We start from the raw sequence: 21,707 nt of genomic DNA on the forward strand, positions 1-21,707 counted from the left end.
ATTACTCAGTGAAAGATACTTGGCTTCTCTCAAGGAGATTTATCAGCTAAGATAAGACTTTGTGAAATGTTTTTGAAACTAAACTACATAACTGAGGCCAGTAAATACAACCCACTAAAAGGAGAGAAGGGCTCTGAGAGCCATTAGAAATATAAATTATTTCCTTTTACTGCAGCATTCAGCTGGAAGGCTCTTCCTTGATTTAAACAGATTTAAACAGATGCTTTGTTTCCCCCTTTCCTGTCCATTGTGTCTGCACTTGTCCTGCCCAATGTCCAAAGGCTGTTAAGCCAGGTAAATCAACCAATTGGTTTGTGCTGCTCTTAACCAACCTGGTCATATTTCTAGCACTGCAGTAAATGTGACAAATGGACATGGCACTGTGTAGAATTCTGGATTGGAAATCTAGCTGAGAAATCTTACTTGCAGGCAACAAACACTGGTAAAAAGGAGAATCCTGAAACTAGTAGCATTAGTTTTTCATCTACAGGAACTAATGAGCACCACAAAAGCACCTGAGGTTTTAAACCAAAACTGTTTGAGCACGAACTGCTAGGACTTTCTTGAGTCTTACAGTCTTTTTTTGAAGAATGTCCTTGGTGTTTGAAAGTAGATAATTCAATATGCTAAATTATAGAAATAGATAGATTCGCTTCTTACACTATGTCCTTCTTGCAGAAAGGATTCCCCAAAGCCTTTTTCAAATCAGCAGGTTCCGTCCTAGGGAAAGACAGGATGAGGGTTCACCTTATTGCAGCTTACACCAGGATTTTCTCTGAAGTATCTCTATCAGCTTCCCTGAGTCTCCTTTTGCTTTGAAACAAGGTAGGAGAAAGTAGAATCCTGCAGGAACAATACAGACAAAAGCAGCTGCTCTGATTTACTAAACAGTGGTTTATGCTCAGCTGGGGATCTATAAAAGCTGTTTTATTGCCAAGGGGGATGTTTGGCCAAGGCACCATAGTTATACAGTAGTGCCATGGGACCATTAGGTTCCACAAGAGCAGACACTGTGCATTTTGAATTACTGTTGCCTCTACAGAATCATGCTGCCAACATTGCTGTACCTCTACATGGTAGTTGTCATTCAGTACTCAGACTTTGCCAATATTCTGAAATTCCACTGTAAATCATTGTCTCCTCTGCATTTCATGACATCGGATCCTAATGGTTCAATGTCATCCTGATACAAATGAGAGAGACTGTACCTTATAAAAAGTTTTGTAAACATGAGAATATATACACTGTGAGGAATGATCCTGTTGCTGAGTCCTGGTATTTCAGGAGACTACATATGTCCTGTTTTGGGTCCCTTTCAGTGACTTAAATAATTAATCTTGCCCAGAACTTTCTATATTTGTGCCTATCATAAATACAGGGCTAAAGATAAAGCAAGGAAAAGGTATGGTACCTGCTATACCAAAAAGAGAATGTTTCCATCTCATTAGACTTGTGGATAGATTATCATGTGGGTAGCTTATCAATCTTTACTGAAAAAGGTGAAAAAATACCCCAAACTTGTATCAGGATGGCCCCTAGGAATAGAGAAGTCCCTGTACTTGAGGCTGCACCTCAAGTACTGTGTGCAGTTCTGCAGCCCTCACTACAAGAAAGAAGTTGAGTTGCTTGAGTGAGTTTAGAGAATGGCAACCAAGCTCGTGAAGGGGCTGGAGAGAAAGTCCTGTGAGGAGAGACTGAGGGAATCGTGATTATTTAGCTTGGAGAAGAGGATGCTGAGGGGAGACCTCATTGCTCTTTACAACTACCTGAAAGGAGGTTGTAGGGAGGTGAGTGTTTGCCTCTTCTCCCAAGTAAATACTGGTAGGACTACAGGAAATGGCCTGAGGTTACAACAGGTGAGGTTTAGACTAGATATTAGGAAGAATTTCTTTACCAAAAAAATTAGTCAGGTGATGGAATGGGCTGCCCAGGGAGGTATTGGAATCACCATCCCTGGAGGTATTTAAAAACTGTGTAGAAGAGGCACTTAAGGACATCCTCTAGTGTTTTTTCTTTGGGGGATATAGGTTGACAGTTGAACACAGTGATCTTAGAGGTCTCTTTCAATCATGACAGTTCTGTGATTCTTGATAAAGGAGTGTGGTTAACAAGCATTTCTTTGTTTTGAAGATGATTTAACTTGTCTCTCCTTCTCTAGAGGTGATCAGCACTCTTGCTGCACTTTACAACTCCGTTGTCATGATACTACCTGAAAAATTAATTTTAGATCTGCATATAAACTGGTGCCACAGAATTTCAATTTTAGAGTAAAAGTCATATTAAGAAACAAAAGAACAAATAAAATGGGATTTCCACCAACATTCAATATTCAGGAATTAATTATTATAATTTATTTCCTTTAAAACTGTGCAGAAACACCAGGTGAATTTTCTGATGTTAGATGTGACTTCAGTATTGCCAGTAAAAATTTGGTACAAACTTTCTTGAACTTACTGTCTAGGGATGGGGCCAGTGACAGAAATGGAGGAGAAAACTTGAACGACCTATTAATATAAATTACTGTGGGGGCTTTTTTAGCAAAATACATAATTTTATTTTTTTTTAACTTCCAGTTTCTGTTAAAAACATGGTTAACTTGCATATATGGGTTAGATTTTGTCAGCACTAGGAAACTGGCAAACAACCATAGTGTGAATACCACTATTACCAATGTAAACCTGCTTGTTTCAGTATATCTTATTCCAGTTCAGCGGGAGAAATAAGTTACACTCTCACAAATCAGACTATATCTGCACTAGGGTTTTTTTGCAGCACTTCACTGACAGTCAGACTCATGAGCTCCTTTACTTCCTTGACAGTGAATTGGGATGTGCCATTAGGCACAGCATTACACTTACCTGTGCAACTGTTTTTCCTGAGGAAGCAAAAGATAATTATGAGATCTTGTCAGAAAAAAATAATGGAATTTCTCCTCTTTGAAAAGATAATCACTTTGATCCCAAAAAATAACCACAAAAAAATTCAGTTAAAAACCTTGTCTGAAACCCAGACACACTTTGAATTCTTCCATCATGTAATTTCAGAGCTGCTTAGGCTGTTCGTGTTGCCAACCTGCCGTGTGTTCCTAACACCCACTGTGAGACTGATCTTCCAACTACCAGTCCTTCCTCTTGCAGATATGTTATAGCTCATCACCAATGTCCTTGCCAAGGGGCAGAGTTGCCAAGAGGTGAATGCACTTTGTAAGGGAGGACTTTTACTGCTTGAAAAGCCACAGAACTACTTACATGTGAAAAATGGGAGAGGAAAGATATTTGCCATTTGCAACTTTTTTGCAAAACCATTGGGTAAAAATTTTCACAAAAGTATACTTAAGAGAAAGAAAAAAAAATAAAATGCCCCAAATACACTTTTTCCTAGGTTGAAGGTGCTATTTCCCTCTCTTCTTCAAAAGAAAAACATTATAGAAGAAACATCACTAAAGAACCTGATTACTTTCTTTTGGCGGAAAAAGTGGAATAAGAAATTAAAATTACCATTTAGAAGTTAAGTAGTGTGTCATGAGCAGTGACTGAAACCAGCTTAGAGGTCCCCTCTTACAGCTGAATACCTCTGCACTGTATTTACAGTGCTTTTTACCACCATAGCTAAAACGAACAAGTAAAGACCAAAGTGTTTGTTTTAAAAGCACGACATGTTAAACATCACTTGAAATTGAAACACAGCTGCAAAGTACAAATTCAGATAACTGTCTGACCCATCAGATTTCTGCTTCTCTTGATTCTGAAGTTTTGCATGATTTGATGAGAAAAACAATTTTGTTGCAAGGTGCTGACAGAAAAGGTAGCCGAGAAAAGGCTTTATTTCTCTGGCTGCAAGTAGAAGTTCAGATTTCATGCCACGTCAGAATGTTTTTAGACTCTTCTACAATGTTGTTGTTAGTGTTTGGGAACTGGTGCACAGAGACTGCACTCTTCTGCTTTGAAATATGTTTTTGACAGTATCTTAAATGTTTAAAGGTAATTTTCAGAGCATCCACAACACCCTGTGCACTAGATTCATTGCAATTAGAGTTCTTTCAGTCAGATTAATGCCAACCATCTCTTCTGAAATGGAGAGATGCATATAAGCTAGGGATTCAGACTGAACCACTCATAGACTTCCAGAGAATTTAAATCCTAACTCGAGCATTTTATTGATGTGCTTATTTTATATAATTTTTGTGTTTGTTTTTTTTTTTTTTTAAAGTCTCTATCCTGTTAGTCAAGTGTCTGGATTCTGATGCAGTATTAGGAGAAAACAAAGTATCTATAATTTTCACAGCCTAGGTAGAAGCAGAAAAAAATTGAAAACATTAAGAGGTTTTTTTTTGGGGGGTTGTGACATTGTTATTTGCATTTTTTTATTCCTGAAATTCTGGGACAAAAATCTGAGGTTTGCATGCTTTCACAAACAGACCACCCACACCTTTTGAAGTGGAAATGTTCCTACTCACAATTTCATCAAATTACAGATAGGCTGAACACTGATTATCCAAACCTTGGGGGTTTTTATATATCTAAATATACATATATATATATTATTTTTTATTTGCATGATGGAGTGTCACCATGGTATTACCAGGCTCAATAGTTTGCCTTCATTTTCATACAGCTCGCCTTGGTAATCAAGAGTTCAGAAATGGTTTGACTGCAATCAGTCTTCTGGGAGGCTGTGCCCCCGCTTCCTCCAGTAGCAGGGCTGAGTCCAAGCACTAGGAAGGGGAATCTTGCATGTTGTTTACTTTATGGCCTTTGACATGGATCTTATTTAATACTTTCTAGCCCTGATTCCCTCTCTTGAGTGCTTCACCTTTGCCTAATTTTTGTAGCACAGACATGTTTATGCCTGCCCTGTAGCAGTTCATGGTGTTCCCCCTGTCCTGCTCAACTTTACTCCCATCCTTATCTCCAAATCTCTGCACAGTATTGTGGTGCTAAGATCATGCCTTGGCCTTGCTCCTGCCCTTCAAATTTCTTTCCCTCACCTTCCCATACTCCTTGCTTTTTGACCCTGTCACCATCTTAGTGTTCAAACTGGACTTTCCTTGGTTTCTTCTGTTTCCTGATCCAGGCAACACCCTGGCTACTAACCATGCCTTATGCCAAACATGGTGGTTTGCCACAGCTTTTGCCCTCTCTATACTCCTGGATTGTAATTGGTTCAAGTGTAATACATGAATCATCCCTGTTTTTGCCCTAAGAGGTCCCAACTGAAGTTTACAATTTTCCACATCTTCATGAAGAATAAGTCTACTGTACCAAAGAAAAAGTGTTCACCTCTATTACCCTTGATCAGAAAAACATTTGGGCCACAAGGATTGATCTTGCCACCTTTCACCACTGATCCTGATGGTCACACTGCAGGATTTTGCTGTTCCCTCTTTGGTTCAGCTACTGGCCATTCTCTTGCCTCTCCCTGTACTTCACTTTTATGTCCTCATATGACATGTGGAATGATCCTGCAGGCAGGCAATTTATGATAAAGGATCTCACAGTGCATTTCAAATTGTTACTGTCCCCAAGATACATTTTCCAGACAGCTGGTTCAGCACACAGAGGCTCATAACTCAGTATCTTCCATCACTGTCTTATGCACATTAGGATTGTCGAGGGGATTTCATCAGGGCTGTTTGCAGAAGGAGCGCACTAATAGAGAAATGTTCAACTCAGTTTGCAAAGGATTGGCCAGGCGATGCCTATTAATAATAATGGTGATGATGATTGTTATTGTTTGTTTCACTGGGATGTATGTCATTCATATGTAGATTTTTGGTCTGTTGTGACAGTTTTATTTGTGATCTGATTTTCCCAGGGGTGTGAATGGATTGTTGTTAATACAACGCAGCTGTGTTTTGGGTAGACTGGTACAAAAGCTCTGGACATGATTCTTCTCTGAAAGGCTCTGATTTTATTTCCCTGTGAAAACACTAATAGGTGGCTTTAACAGTTGGTACAAATGGTGGATTTTCTGCAAATTCAGCAAAAAAATGAGGAACATATAATTTTTAAGCAATTAGCTAGTACAAGTTATGAAGCTACTTTAATTATGAAGTTACACAAAAATGAAGTAAAAGCGCAGTAAAAAAATAGGGCAGAAATAAAGACTTGTACCCAGATTAGTATTTCAGAAGTGAGCCTTATCCTTCCAAAATGATAACTCAGTTAACTAATGCAGGGCAACTGGCTGATACATGGCATTAAACTATGCTCAAGGAATTGTTTGGAATGCTACCATTAGGATAAAAACAGGAAATAAAAATGAAGAAACTAAACAGGATGAGGCAGTTATACTTTAAAAACCATACAGTATAACAGATAAGGTCAAAAAATACTCCCATCAAAGCTAGTATCATGCCTTTAGCAGTGGGTAAGACTTCCAGCTGAAAACAAGAATGAAATCCACCTTGAAGGTATTTAGGCAGTGGTGGCTCCCCATTATTAAAGAACAGGAACTGAAAGGTAGTATTCTTACCTGTGTTCATTGAACTGGGTTGATAAGATTGGATATGACAGTTGATACTATCCCTGGAAAAATAACAACTCTAAACTTTCATAAATTTCTGTAATGATAGAAGGCTCCATCTAGGAGATGCTGGTACTTCTATCAGCTTCTTGAAGGTGAAGTAGTTTGAAATCTAATATGTCCCTTTATGGAGGATGAGAGAGAAAAACCTGGCTATGCCAGAAGGCAAAACAGTCAAGGATGTTGTCAGAGACAACACCCTCCAAAAAGAAAAAGTAGGCACCAGTTCTTCCTGATCTTTAGTTTAGGAGGGCCTGGGAATGAGAGACCAATGTATACAGAACCAGCCTCATGGTGCTTGCAGGGCATATATGGTTGTTTAGGTCTTGTTTTTTTCAAGAACACAAAACAAAACCAAAACCCATAAAAAAATCCTCAACAAATCCCTCCCCCCAAAAAAAATCCCAAGTAACCAAAAGCAAAACAAACAAACAAACAAAACTAATCAAAACAAACAGGAAAAACAAAACAAAACCCAACCCCAAAAAAACAAACCAAAAAAACACCTTACTATATATCAATTTCTGGGGCATGCCAAGTGTTCACCACGTTTAGATTGGTCTGTGGACCAAGCCTCTTGGACCTGGTCAGGAATTTGAATGTCTTTGTTTTGAGAGCTCTCACTTTCTTGCAAGAGACCAGGTTTTAATTTTTCATTGTGTATGTTTAGATACTCTTCACAAATATGCTTTAAAGAACCAGTTGCTATTAAAATCCTCTGGTCTTCTGTTATGACATTCACTCCAACCTCTGCATATTTTCCACACACTTGTGAACAGATACATTAGCCGCTCCTGTTCTAGTAATGCACAACAGATGGGAGTCAAAACCAAAAACATTTGCAAAATGTCCACAGAGAGTTGTTTATTTTGTTTGTTTCTATGTATCTCTAATGGTACATTGTAAGAACTGAAAAAACAAACAAACAAAAAAAAGCAGGAGAAAGAGTAAAAAATTTGAAACAAGGAAACAGGAAAGTAAGCATAGGAAATGGTTTATGATTGAAGCTCTGATGTTATAGCACTGAGAAAAGAGGAATGCCGTCAGGAAGCAAAACGCTACACAGTTGCAGAACCCTTACTCATCAGAATAATGGGGTCTCACTTCAAGGCAGCTATTGGTGTGTCATCAAAACACAGATGTGTTGCCTTTTCATTTCTATTTCATTCTCCCTAAGGTTCCATTCTTTATTCAAGAGTTCTTCACATTCCAGCACTATATAGCATTACAGGAAGGCTCTTGTGTTCTTTCTCATGCCTCTGTCTTCAGGCAGACATACATAGACAGTGTGATACATGAAGGATCTCTGAGCTGAATTAAATACATTCAGACCTATACTGTCATGAAGACAATAGAGACCCTTCCTCTAAGGAAATATCTTTTTCTTCTGGGTATTCAGTTTATAAAGCAGACCAGACTAGATTGCCATAATCCTATAAATCAATGTGTTGACCTTGTGGATCAGGGCCTTCTCTAAGCTACAGATAGGATAGTAAGGATTTGTCAGCGTGGGCTTGGAATGATTGCATTACTTACGGGTAAGTAAACTGAATTGTGGAAGTCTCTGAGATAGAAAATAATGACAAAAGTGTCTGAGCAAAAGTTATCATCCAGTCTCTAAGCAAGCATTCAGTCCAAAAATCTGTAGTTGCATTCATGCTCAGGAGTGGGGAAAAGATTCTGTCAGGCCAGCCAATGTAGTGATGGCACCTTTCCATTTGTACCCCTTATAAAGTTACACCACAGATAAAATTTGGTTTGGATCACCCAATAGATGTGTGGGTTTTTTTGTTTGTTTGTTTGTTTTTTTTTTTTTTCCTGAGTTACGAGTTCTGATTTTTAAAAATGCCTTTTGTTGCTAGTTTTACTTCTGTACCTGTACACAAGACATGATTTTATCCAGCCAGTTCCTTTCCCAAGCAGCAGCCGCTGCCTCGCCTACCCTGGCACTTGGCTGCAGGGGATGCAGAGTTCTGGAGGAGGCACTGTGCTCTAGGCTCACCTTTTCTGTTGCACATCCCTCTCCTTTCCTAGGTTTGCACTGTCCTACCAGGCCTAATCTGTAGTTGCAGACATAAGAGCTTTAACCTCAGTGGTTCATCTCGGACTAATCCAGTGTCAGCATAAAGCCAGCTTTCTCACTCTGCAGAAAGGCTTTCAGCAGCTTCGTACAGCAAGGACTGTGTGACACTAGAAGAAACAGCACTCTGCTTGGACCCTCGGCCCTAGGGAAACCAAACAAATAAATGATAAAGTCTTGCATGGCCTCTAGTATCTTCCATCTGTCTGCCACTGATTCTGCCATAGAATCATAGAATGATTTGAGTTGGAAGGGGCCTTAAAATTCATCTATTTCCAACCCTTCTGCCATGGGCAGGAACTCCTCCCACTAAACCAGGTTGCTCCAGCTCCACCCAGCCTGGCTTTGACCAGTCCCTGGAGGGGGCATCTAAAACTTCTCTGTAAGTCAGTATATGTATAGCATATATTATGTAAGCACGTGTATCTGCTCAACTACAGCATATTGTGAAGTGAGGAAGGAAGACTTTACTTTTAGTGCTGAGGAGGCAAATGAAACTGTAATTCTATAAAAGCATAAGTATATATACATATATTTTTTTTTTTAATAAGAAGAATTTCAGTAACTTTATTTTTTGATAGTTCAGGTGATATAGAAAAGATATATATATATTTGAGTTACAAGTATAGAGTCATGGAATCATTAAAGTTGGGAAAGGCCTCTAAGATCAACAAGTCAAACTATCAACTCAACACCACCATGCCAACTGGGCTTTCATTTATTTCCATGAAAGCTGAAAATTTCAAATATGAACCTAAAAAAACTATGGGAAAAAAGTGATGATTGGGATTTCTTGTAGGTTATATAGTCCTCAATGCAGGGAATGAAGTCAGGAATACTGCCTCTATGTCCTAAAAAGCCATTTCAGCCAAATTCCACTCCTATTTATGGCAACGGAATAATGATTACTGTGGCCAAACCACAGAAGAGGAATTGTTGCAATTATAGAAGCATCGTGGTGTGTCTGTGGGCTCTGTCCTTCTGGGTCACAGGCTATTTCATGTGATTAACTGCTTGGCAAAGGAGTAGTCAATTAGGATGAGCAGTCTGTGAATCTCAGAGCATATTGAGTTTTCTGGCCAGATAAGTATCAGAAAAGCAAGATGCTTCTAAGGATCTCCTCCCGTCCCTTAACTGGAGAAATCAAATTGACAGGTGTGTTACCTAGAGGACTATATTGCAAACTGTATCAGAAGTGACAGAAAGTGCTAGATGTCTGTGTAAATAAGGGACCTACTCTGATTATTTGAAGCTGTTACATATTCACTTGATTTGTTGGGAGAGTGGGTAAAGGTTTGAGGAAAAATACCTTACACCTTAACTTACTTGGAAACTAAGCATTCCTAGACTTTGTAAGAAATTTTGTCAGTTCCTCAAATCACTGTAGAAACTGCAATAACTGCTGTTTTCATAGATACACACAACTGATACCCTAGATCTTAATTACTTTTGTCCAATACCCCAAATAGAAACTTGATAGAAAAACATGAATTTGAATTATTTTATCTTATCCAGCTGCACCTTGAAATCCAGGAGTATCTTGTTGCCAGTCAAGAGCCAGTGCAGCTTTTTATGCTATATTTCACAAGTTTTGCTCAGTCGATGTACAGGTACCTCAAATGACAAGTCTAACAGTACAAAAGTGCTCTACCATTTGGTCCACCACCAGAGGACTTCTGCTCCCTAACATCCCTGACAACCTAGGCATTACTTCAGTTTTCATAGTTCTTTGTTTTGCCTAATTAAGTTGTTCTTTTGGATGTTGCTGTGCAATTAATAATTCAGAGTAATAACCTTTGAATGAGATTAACTTTAGCGGTTGAATCATTGCAGCTGACCTTTGTTAAACTTTCCTATAAACCAGTCCACTTTTGGGTAATGACATTTTTCAAGCAATAAATGGTGGAGAAAAGTCTCATCAGGTCCCAAAATTTTAGTAACAGGAATATTCTTGACCAGGTAAAAAACATTTCTAGTGGTATTGGCTTCTGAAATGTTTTTTATTGGTGCTAAAAAGTATGATGTTGCAATGTGGTGGTAACAGGTTTTTTGGTTGCCTCACAGTCTGAAGTGTTCCTGACTTGACCTTGTTAAAGGGTCCAAAAACAGCAGTCCCTGAAATTAATCTGTAACTTGAATGTTGCAGCAAAAGTGTAGATTATTCTTTTATTTTGGGCTGTATGGCTTGATAACAGTAAGAATGGTGATAGGACCCCGGTACTGCATACAGGGCTTTGAGCCAGGCTGTGGGGAAGGTGGGTGAAGACCTACATTCTCTTTCTTTGTACAGATTTCAGCCTGCTGACTCTGACATTCACGTGGTTGTCAGCAGGCTGCCAAAAGGAGGGGGAAAAAAAAAAAAAGTGCAGAAAGGGGAAATGTACTTAAAAGACTGTGAATCATGTCGCCGGAGCTGCTAATGATCGCCCTTCAGCTGCCAGCACAATGCCTGTAAATGTCTATTTAGAAAAAAGAGCAACATGAATTCTAATGCCAGTGATCAGCATTCTTATGGTTAGTAGTTACATGTGCGGTGTCATTTTGTGAGGTTAAATCACGTCTCTTCTTTCCCAACCAAGTATTCAGAATGATTTTGTGGGTTTTTTTCATTGCTCATTAGAGAAATCAGAAGTGGGGAAAAAAAACTGTGGTAGTTGTGTTGCCACTCTCTGATACTAGGAAAGATAGCTAATTCGGTTTTCCTGGGAAGAATGTTCTCTTATGTACAGAAAGCTGCAGGACTCAGAGCGGAAATGCATGGTAGAGTTTACTCCAGTCTCTGTTCTGCATGTGTACCTGGTCATAATAATTTCTGGATGGTCTTACCTGTCAGTTCAATAATTGCGTTCTGCAGCTCTGCACATACAGTGCAATGTCAAAAGAGTCAAGTCAAAATAGCTACTGTCATCCTTTTCTATGAGATACTAGTCTGTCATCTCTTATTCATCAATGTTATTATATTTTTCCTTCTGTTAATTATAGATTTAACTGCATTTGAATTCACACCAACACCATAACATCATCCCTTTTTCATACAAAATTACTCTTCCTGCTTGGTTTTAAACTTTGAATCTACCTATAGGCATATTTTATACTATGTGTTATTCTGCCCTATTTCCTTTGTACAGTGGAATTCTGCAGAGAGTCCAACCACAAGGTATAGGCAGTCCATACATCCCACTTAATATCTGAAACCAAATATAGTGGTAATTGTTCTCTGGTTTTGCTCCTGTGACTTGGCGCTGACTGGGGAGCCTTCTCCAGTGTCTAGACAATTAATTTAAATGCAGTTTTTGTGGGAGCCTGTCCTCAGAAATCAGTCAGACCTTGTGATGCTTTTTCATACAGCTGTGTATTTTTAACCTAATTCATTAATAATTTTGCAGATATCAAATTAAAAGAAAACAAAACACAACAAGAAAACCTCCGGTCAAAACTTTTTAAATTTAGATTGACTTGTTTCCCCTTAATTCAAAACAGTAAATGCCAATCCTTGCTGTTTTTCAAAGAGTGGATAACATATTTTTTCTCCTGGGCTCAGATCTTTACGTGCTGAATTTAAGCCTGGAGCACAGTATTCTCTAAACCATGTACTAGAGTTTTTAGTTGAGTTGATCTGTTTCAATATGACAGCAAAAATTAGACCTTTGGGCTCATGTTCAGACTTATCATTACTGTTTGAAAGACTTGGTGTTTTCTCTGTAACTGTTTGGAATAGAAGACTCAGAATTGCTTGGGACACTTATATTTTTCTAATGACACATCACTGAGTGAGGAAACTTCCATCCCTACATACAGATCCAATAATGAGTCACTAAGAAGTGAAGGGAGATCTGAAGGGGACAGTTTAGACTTCTGTTGCATTGCTCTTGAATGCTTTTGATAGCGAGGCTAAAGATACCAGGTTTGGGATGTTTACTAATTAATTGCTTGTCATTTGCATTTTAAAACATAAAACATAAATGAGTTGTTCTGGGGGCAGCAGCAGGAAAAAGTATGACTCGAGGGAGTTTACAGTCAGAAATAATTCAGGAGAAGTTATGCTTTGTTTTACCTGAAACTAAAGCCATATGCAGGCACTAGCTCTTTCCCTTTACTAGCTCTGCTCTTCAGTGGAGTCATTTCTGATGGAAATTAAACTCTTCAGACACTGTGCTCCTAACACCAGGCATACCCAAGCTTGTTTCTTTCTCTTTGTCTGCTAATGTTTCTCTGGGACACTGCAATTTCACAGTGGGCACCCCAGTAAGAAGAATCACAGGTGCACGGTCAGAGGGAGAACTTCTCTAACCTACTGTGCTCTTTGGAGAAAGCATTATCTGCAGCGACATCATTATCTTACCTAACATGTGTAATTGTCAGATGTCTGATAATTGTAATACACTTCTCTGCCTCAATTTATCCCTGGTCACATTACAGCTTCTTTTCTGGTTAAGGGGTGTATTCCAGAAAGGAACTGGAATGTGGACTTACTTGCATGTCAAAGGCCATGCCCCCAAGTGCTAAAAATATCAAAACCAATCCAAATTATTTTAGGTTGATTTGCTTTCATTTCAAATGAACTTAAGATTTCTGGCTCTGCCAGTTGTCACTGTACTAGACAGACAACAAGCAATCTCTGCAGTGTCCCACAAAGCCACCTGCCTTAGGAAGTGGAATAGCAGGCAATGGGGCAACATTTCTATGCCATTAATCTTCCTGCAGATTTCAGACACATTAAGCTGGTATTTTTCAGGATAAAATAATTCTGTGGACACTTCCGTGCAGCTGCTGTTCTGACAACGGTGATTGACAAAAACAGGCTGGGAAATGTGTTCAGAGCTCAAAAGAAAGGCTGAGGAAGGCAAAGAGAGTGGCAAGATGGAGTCGGGGAGGAACTATGTAGAGCAGGAATCCGTAAGGAAGAACTTTTTTATTCCTATTATTTTGTATCATGAAGAAAAGCCCCTTTCCAAAGCCCCATTGATGCTTGTTGCTCTTATTCCTCAAAACAGAACACCACAAACGTGTATGCAGCAGCTACTGGATGGGATTTTATCTACTCTGCTTCTCACTATGTCAAGCATCATTTTTTCCTTAATAATGAATTAATTTCTTCAGTTGCCTTCCCCACTTGTTCATATTGTGTTCTCTTGATTGAATAAACACTTTCTATTCTGAGCTCTAAATGACTTCAGCACCTTGCTCTTGAACACATAAGTATGGATTTAAAATGTAAATCACATAATTTTTGCCTCAGGAGTGCTGTTGTCACATATAAAGAACTATCTGTGAACCTGATTGTGGATAGATTAGTATTTACATTGTGTTTATGCTTAAGGGGGTTTCTTGTAGTGTTAATGAATCAGTGAAGGTGTCTATCTGACTGTTGAAAGTTCTGGTACAAAACTAATGGAGGGAAGTCAATGAGGGTGTTGTTTTTTATTTAACCACTATTTTGACATTATAAGTTTCCTTATCAGAAAATGCAAATATTCCAGAATCATTTTGATACATCAGCTATTTTGATTAGTCTTTTCCAAAGTCAACGGGAATGTTTTCATTGACTTGGAAAAGTGGTGAAACAGGTTGTCTGTGTTTTATGGAGGGAATCCAGGATGGGTGTGTAACAGTCATTCTCAGATTTGTTGTTTTCTCTCAAAGCAGAAAGATTATTATGTTCTTAAAAAAGTGCATTCCCCAGCTCTGAGGTGATCTCTTTAATATTCTTCAGCCTTTGGCTTGACAAAACTTCTCGATAGCCACTAAGACTGGCACATTTGCTATCTGCAGTTTGCAGAAGACAGCATCGCACAGTAAGGTCTCCTTGTTTTTAATGAGTTATTTCCACAACCTTATTTGGGAAGTTGGGGTCTAGATTGGTCTCCAGCTGTGAGGGTTTGTGCCATTTGCTCACTCTATGTCACTTTGCATTACAGTAGGCTGAGATAAATACAAATTCCTTTTCCTAGGTTTTGGCTGCACCCCAGTCAGGAACCCAGAGCAAAAAATCAAAGGTGAGCTTTATTGGCTCTTGGTATAAATAGGTTATACAGAGCACAGCATCTCTCTCTGCTGTATAGGATTGTGACAGAGCAGTATTGCTCTGGAATTTTAATGCTACAGTACAGTGAAGAGATGTGCAGAAATAGTTTATTAGAGGTCATTCATAATCTGTTTTTAAAATATGGAAAGTTTCCTACAAATAATACTATCAACAACCATTTTATAAATGTGTACATCTTGAGCTGTATTTGATGTAAATATAGGCTTTTTTTCGAATTAATTTAGGTGATGTTTAGCCTTATGAAGTGAGTGGCATAGGAACTGCAGAATTTCAAGTTTTAATATGTCAGTACATCTTGCCGTGTCCTTATTCACAACTTAAACTTCATAATTTTCACTTTTATAATCAAATCTTAACAGCCTTTTAAGATGCTGGCTCACCAGAAATTTCCCTTGAAAAAATATCAAGGAACAATTTTCAGTTTCTGATTTATCTAAAGTCTTTCCAGGTATTTCTAATGCTTCATTTGTGCAAATGGTCACCTGATTTCTATTTTTCATCACTTGAAACAGGGGGATTAATCAGAGAATCAGAGGTAAGCTTTAACAACTACTTAGCTTCTGTTAACATTGAGGAAACTTTCATTAGCAGTGAAAAAAAACTGTGAACAATGAAAAAGTTGATGCAAACAACAGAACTGACTTGCAGTATAGGTGTAAATACACTTGCCATCTGTTTAGATAAAACTTACATTTAACATTAATATGTGCAGAGGTTATTTTTTTCTAGCAACTGCCTGCCATAACAATTACTAGAGATTGGGTTTAACTTAAGTGATGGCAGAAGGATTCACTTTGCTTCAGCCTTTTTGGCTTTGCAGCTGAAGACCTGCAGCTGCATCTGTAGTACAAGTTACAGCGGAATATGGGTTTTCATTCATTTATCCCCAGGAGGCTGAGACAGTTTACAAGCTTTATGCATTTGATAAGATCAAAGGGCTAGAGAATGAAAGAAGCCGTTCAGATTTATTAGCATTATTATTAACTCAAATGACAGTATATGGTCAGTGGAGTTTCCCTCGATGAATGGCAGGGTGTTTCAGCTGCTTTCACAAATTATTCTACAAATATCTGTGATAAAGATGATTGACAGTTCTTTGAAATTTACTCAAAAGTAAATGAGTCTGTTCCACAAGATGACCATGAAGCTTGACAGATGATTGCCACCTCTTTTTTTTTTTTCTTTCTATTTTTTTTTTCTCCAAATTCCCACTTCCCTAAATTATTTTCTGACCTGATGGTCTCATCTTTTACACCTACAATCAGAGCAACGATAGAAAGCAGCCCTGATTTTTGGCTCTAAACCTCATTTAACCTGCTGCAAGTCTCCAATTACTCCATTGAGTGTTAGGAAATTAGTTTGGACTTATATCTTAACACAAATTATTGCTAACTTGTTTCTGAAACTCACAAAGAATTAAAATCTAAAAAAACAACCTGCAGTTCACACTAGTATGATTTAATTATGATGAAAAATTTAAGCATGTTAACTTTTATTTTTACATCAAAGCTTTGGACTCTCATTTAGGCAAATACTCTTGTAATTATTGATGCATACCATAACATTCCAGGAAAGGTAGAAAAGCTGTAAAAGTCTGATATGCATATGGATAACAAAGGAGGCAATACGCTTGAAAGGTCTAAAAACTACTCAGAATTAGGACACGTGTATTCAACATGCAGCAAAATTATCTTATTTCTATGTGCTAAATACATGGTTTGTTTATTAATAAGCAATCAGGAAGTGGCTCCATTTCAGCAATAACATATCCAGCTAAATTTGCAAATAAAATAGCTGCAGCAGTGTTGTTTTTCTTGAATCTGGTATCATAATCTTTAAAGAAATCAGTTTTTTTAAAAAAAGAAAAAAGAAAAAACACCGTTGTTACAAAAGAAAATTGCTGTGATATTTGTGAATTAGATAAGCTTTGTGCTTCATATAGTCCAAAGAACTGGAATGAGAAGCATTTAGTTCAGAGATGATATCCTGTTTTCATAGTTTTTTTTCTACTATTGTTTCAACACAAAACTTATTTTCTCTCTTCTGTTCTCTCTTGGATGTGAAACAATAACATTAGGTCATTAAAAATCTTTTATTTATTGCTGCTTGACTTGCCAAGTCTCCCCAGACACTTTTGTTAATGGATTTATTATTAACCTCTCTCAGATAAAATCTCACAACAAATAAGACAAAAATCTTCAGTCACTTGAACACAAAATTAAATAATCTTGATTTATGGGATTTTCAGTTTACCGTGAGTTACCTCCTGAATTCAACTTTCCCTGTACAGTCAATACACTAATGCTCAGCAGTCTTCTACAGAATATCTATTTGACTTTTTGTCAAGGTTTGTTGCAGTTACTTGTTCCTGTCTTTAGCTGTAGGGAAGCACTTTTTCCTTTTTTTTCCTTCCTTTTCTCAGCAATCTGAGAGATCCCTGTACATTTTTACCACGCCGCAAAGGTGAAAACATCTCTGTAATGAAAATGTGTGTGAAGAAAGCTGAGCAATTTGCCATGTCACAACATGATGACACTGTCATCACATAACAGTGTGTGAATGCTGTGCTCCCAAGCAAGGAGCATGGCACAGAACTGCTCCTGACTTGTCATCTCCTGCAAAAGACAAAAAACTCCTTGATTATCCAGCACTATTAGAATACAGGGTAGAAAGGGGAAATAGGTGAAATTGTCTTGAGTCTTTTGAGGAAAATTAGCTCTGCCACTGAGAGTTTTCTACTTCTAGTTAAGTGCAGCAAAGAGCTCTTTCAGGAGCTTAACACTCACACTGCACAGTTTACTTCTTGAATAGTAACTACTGAGGATTAATGATAGGGTCAAATCCACTGTCAACATTTCACAATCCAAATTTGGCATGATAACTGTGTCACAGACAGCTGCAGGGAAAACAACCCTATGAGCTGCTGAGCAGCAGGCACCATGCCCCAGAGGTTATGATGAATGCTGTGTCGTGATTCATGGGTTAACCACAGTTTCATTCAGCCATATGTTGCTTGCTCTACTTCTACAGGCTAAGGGAGCTGCTAGCTTTGAAAAGTCATTAAGTGTAAATACTCAATGTGAGGTCCTTTCCTGTCACCAAGCTCCACCTTTGCTTTTTATAACAGCCATGGCTCATAATATAGCCTGTCTTCTCATTAGGACAACCCCATTCTCCAGCTAACATCAGTGGAGTGTGTGAGGAAACTTCACTGGAGTAGCACTGCAAAGCAGGCTTATCTAAGGAAGGAGAGACAGCAATGGGCCACATTACACTGAACTCTTTGGGGCTGACTGAAGCAACCGATGTGAGTACAGCACAGCAATTGTACTTCTAGGAATAGCAGTGTCAGCAAAGAGTAATGATAAGAGGGGGAAGTCTCAATATCCATCTTGAGTTCTTGTCACTGAAAATTTGCTAGTGCTTTATGTGTGGCTAGAGCAGTACTGCTTATTTAGCTGCATGTAGAAAGGGACAAGGTATTTGCTTGTTTTGATCAGTGGAAAAACAAAAACAAGAAACAAAACCAGAAAAAATACCTTTTAGTTAAAACATTTTGAACCTCTGCAGCCGTCATGTAAAAGACATCTGCAGAAACTTGATTCTTTTTAAACCCAATTGCTTCCTAGTTGTTGATTAGAAACTAACCTAGTGCTATTGAAACTCTTCCCATTAAATAATTCCACAGAAATCAAGGAGCATCCTACCTTGTCCAGCTGACAGAAGGACCAGCTTAAACACCTAGGGTCCCTCACTTTCTTCTCCAAAGGTGGGTCCATTGACTTCTCCATTATTAGAGAGAGGATGGTGTTAATGTTTGAGCACAGATGGCTAATCATGGGTGTCAGATACAATGTGTTGTTCAGAGCCAGCTCATGATAGCATTTACTCTCCAGTGTACATTATAAATACCTACAGACCTCAATAACCCCTTGATCTATACAGCTAATTACCCTCTCTAAAATAGGTAAGGACTAAGTGTTGTGATCAAGCCCTCTGTCAGAAATAAAGGCTCATTAGCAGGAGGAAGGAAAACACACTTCTAAACAGTTTGCAGTGTTGTGTGTTTGTGCAGGAAATGAAAGAGCCTGTCTGCTGTTTAGAAAACTGAGAAGATAGTTCCTTTCACAGTCATTAAACCTCAGTAAAGATATTTAAAAAATAATCAGTTGTTCTAGTCTGAGTGAAATAAAATGTCTTGTTGACTCTGTATTGTGAATGCGTATTTGAGGTTTACCTTCTTCTTTTAGATATTTGGGCTGCTTTAATTTAACAGGACCTCTTTAATGTCATGTTATGAGAAGAGAGAGACCTGGTATGTGGCTGGGTTGCACCATGTGCCAGGATGCTGAGGCTCAGCAGAGATAAGATACCCTTGTAAAAAAACAACAGATGGCCAGTGTCCTAATACTTTGCTTGGGGTGAACATGACAGAGAATTATTCTTTCAACCTGGAGAAGGAGCCTCGGAAAGGCTGAAGCTGCAGAAATGCGTGACATGCGGGCGGACACGGTTTGTTATGGGGATTTGGTCTGAGCAGATGGTATTAGAATACAGATCTATTATTAGGCATCTGCTTCCCATCTCGGTTATATGATGCATAAGACTTACTTAAATTCCCTAAGGAAAGCCTGGATCACTTACTAATTTGTAGGAGCACATCTCTATGTGTCTTTGAATTTAGATGGTGGGCTACATACTGAGCTACCTTAGGGATGTCCATTCATAAGGTGATAGCAATGCAACTGGAGGCAGCATCTGATTCATGTTCTCACTGATACAGGACTCCTTAGTGATAAAATTTTAGTTAGGGATTAATACCCCAAACAGATAGAAAGCTCTGTGTTTTCTGAATAAATATGCATGGATTCACCTACTGAGAGGGCAACAATGTGTGAAAGTTCTGCAAAACTTGCAGTTATATAGAAACAACCTGTATCAGGATTTCTTTCTGCCTTATCTCCATTTTCCCAAGTGTTTAGGCATATCACAGGATCAGTGCTATGGAAGCTTCATGTTAACCTCTGCTGGACTTAAAACAGGAGCAATTCCAGCTCTTGAGCAGATTAGCAAGGAGCAATCACCCTCAACGCTTCCCAAGTCCAGTAACATGCCTCGTACCAGAGAGCTGGAGCCACCGACAGCTGCCTTGGTAACAACAGCCCTAGTTGGGTCAAGGATCTGACCACATTTTATCAGCATCCCCCCACTACCTTTTCTCACCTCTCAGCAACCCAGCATCTCAGTCCGTTCTCTTCTAATATTTAATCACAGGTATTTTTTAGCACAGGAAAGATGCTGTCCTAAATGTATCTCAGGGATATCCTGTGGTATCTGTGGGGTCGCAGTGGAAGGGAGAGAAGGATATTGCACTTCAGCACCATCAGAGTGACTCTGGTAAATATGTATAACAAAATTCTGATCAAATCAAAGAAAATAATGTATCCATTAAGTTATACTTTTCTGAAGAAATGTCAGGCCTAGTGTAAGTTGCTCTATTAATAAATAAATATACAGATTTAACAAGAAGTTCTCTCTCCTTACACAGAAAATATATGGAATGAAACATAACCACTGAGGTCAAACTTTTGCCTTTGAATTCCCACCTTTTTTTATGAAGTAAAAAAGTACATTAATTTTCTGCTCTTGTCAAATTATTTGCCATCTAATTTATGTTCCCAGCTGCTGTGTTTAGGAATGGGTGTATGTTACCAAAGCTATCAGTGCTTCAGTGTGAGCGAGCTTACACATTTAATCCTAGCTAGAGTGACAGAACAGGTGTCAAAATTCTGAAGTATACCCCAAAGTTGAGTTCTTACCTCCATGATGAGCAGAGTCTGCATCCTAGGTCTCCTAATGCAAATGAGAGGCCCATACTTTGTGGCTGAAGGCAATGTCCAACTCAGTAGTAATTCAGTTCTTCAAAGTGTATGAACATGGGGCTACCATTGAAACCAGTCAAATGAGGGACTTATGGCAGAGTTTAGGGGGTGCACATATTTTATACTGACTTTGTTGATCAACCTGAGCATGAAGTCACTGTTAGTCTAGGATTTCCAGGAGTCCACTGGTTTTCTGAGACCTACAGATACATACCTATGGCTTTCTTTTTCCATTCAGATAAGTATCCCAGGTACTCCTGACAGTGCTCAAGGGGTGGAAAATAAAATTGGACACCTGTTTCTTGCTCTTTCTGTAACTATAAATCAGTCTGACTCAATTAAATGCAGCTCATATGATTGCATGAGAGCAGCCATGCTTCTTCCACTTGTAGTGTGGTTACAACCTTATTTAATTGCATTGTAGTTAATTTTTTGCTGACTTCTGAACCTCTTTAAAAGTTAGAAGACAGGTGAGCCCTGATAGTAACAAAGTAAGTTCTTAGAGGAAAGTTTTTCTCTCTAAGGACAGGGTAGAAAGGGAAGGGTGGATATGTGAGATGCCAGTAACTCTTTGCAGGTGGAAAGGGTAGTTAATAGCTTGGGGAGTAGTCAAACTACTTCAGTCCTGAAAAAGATCTATGTCAAAGGATATTACACAGATCTGAAAAATGTTGTGGATTCTTAAGTTTTGCATTTTCATTTTGAGTACTAAAAGTCATTCTAAGTGGAGAAAAGAACTAAATACAAAATTGGGAGTGGAGAATAAAGACCCTTTCATGAAAGGAGAAGTAATGAGCAGAGAAAATTGCCTCTTCTCATCACAGCCTTAAACTTGACCTCATGATCTCTCTCAAAAGCTGCGTTTTTCATTATTTTCCTAAGAAATATATTCCATGTGCCTTTTCTTCCTATTGAAGAAATTCAGACAATGACAGCCATGATGATGATGGTGATGAGAAACCCAGTTTTGTGGGAGTTAACCTGTGGTTGTTGTTCTTCCACTCAAAGCTTCTGAAGAATCTGAAAGTGTTTCTCTCCCAGCATTTGTAGTCAATTAACACTTTTCAATCTCAGCTGATGACATTTCGAATTGTGTAAACTCTATCTATCATGCTAAAGTAGGGCTGTTGGATACAGCAAACCCAGATTTCTTTCACTAGAAAAAAAAAAAGGG

General features: G+C 38.5%; 1 protein-coding gene across 3 annotated transcripts in view; it reads left to right on the forward strand.

The window, feature by feature from the left end:
• LRFN2 (leucine rich repeat and fibronectin type III domain containing 2) overlaps positions 1–21,707 on the forward strand; it is a 156,436-nt gene that overhangs the window by 38,382 nt on the left and 96,347 nt on the right. The window contains exon 1 of one of the 3 annotated variants that reach the window (XM_051615639.1): positions 18,396–18,420. The exons of the other annotated variants lie outside the window; for them this stretch is intronic. The gene's annotated coding sequence lies outside the window, so the exon portion shown is untranslated. Of the gene's footprint in view, positions 1–18,395; positions 18,421–21,707 lie in introns of those variants that run through there. 3 annotated transcript variants of the gene reach the window in all.

Source organism: Apus apus, chromosome 3, assembly GCF_020740795.1.
Source record: "Apus apus isolate bApuApu2 chromosome 3, bApuApu2.pri.cur, whole genome shotgun sequence".
In the NCBI taxonomy this organism is placed as follows: domain Eukaryota; kingdom Metazoa; phylum Chordata; class Aves; order Apodiformes; family Apodidae; genus Apus; species Apus apus.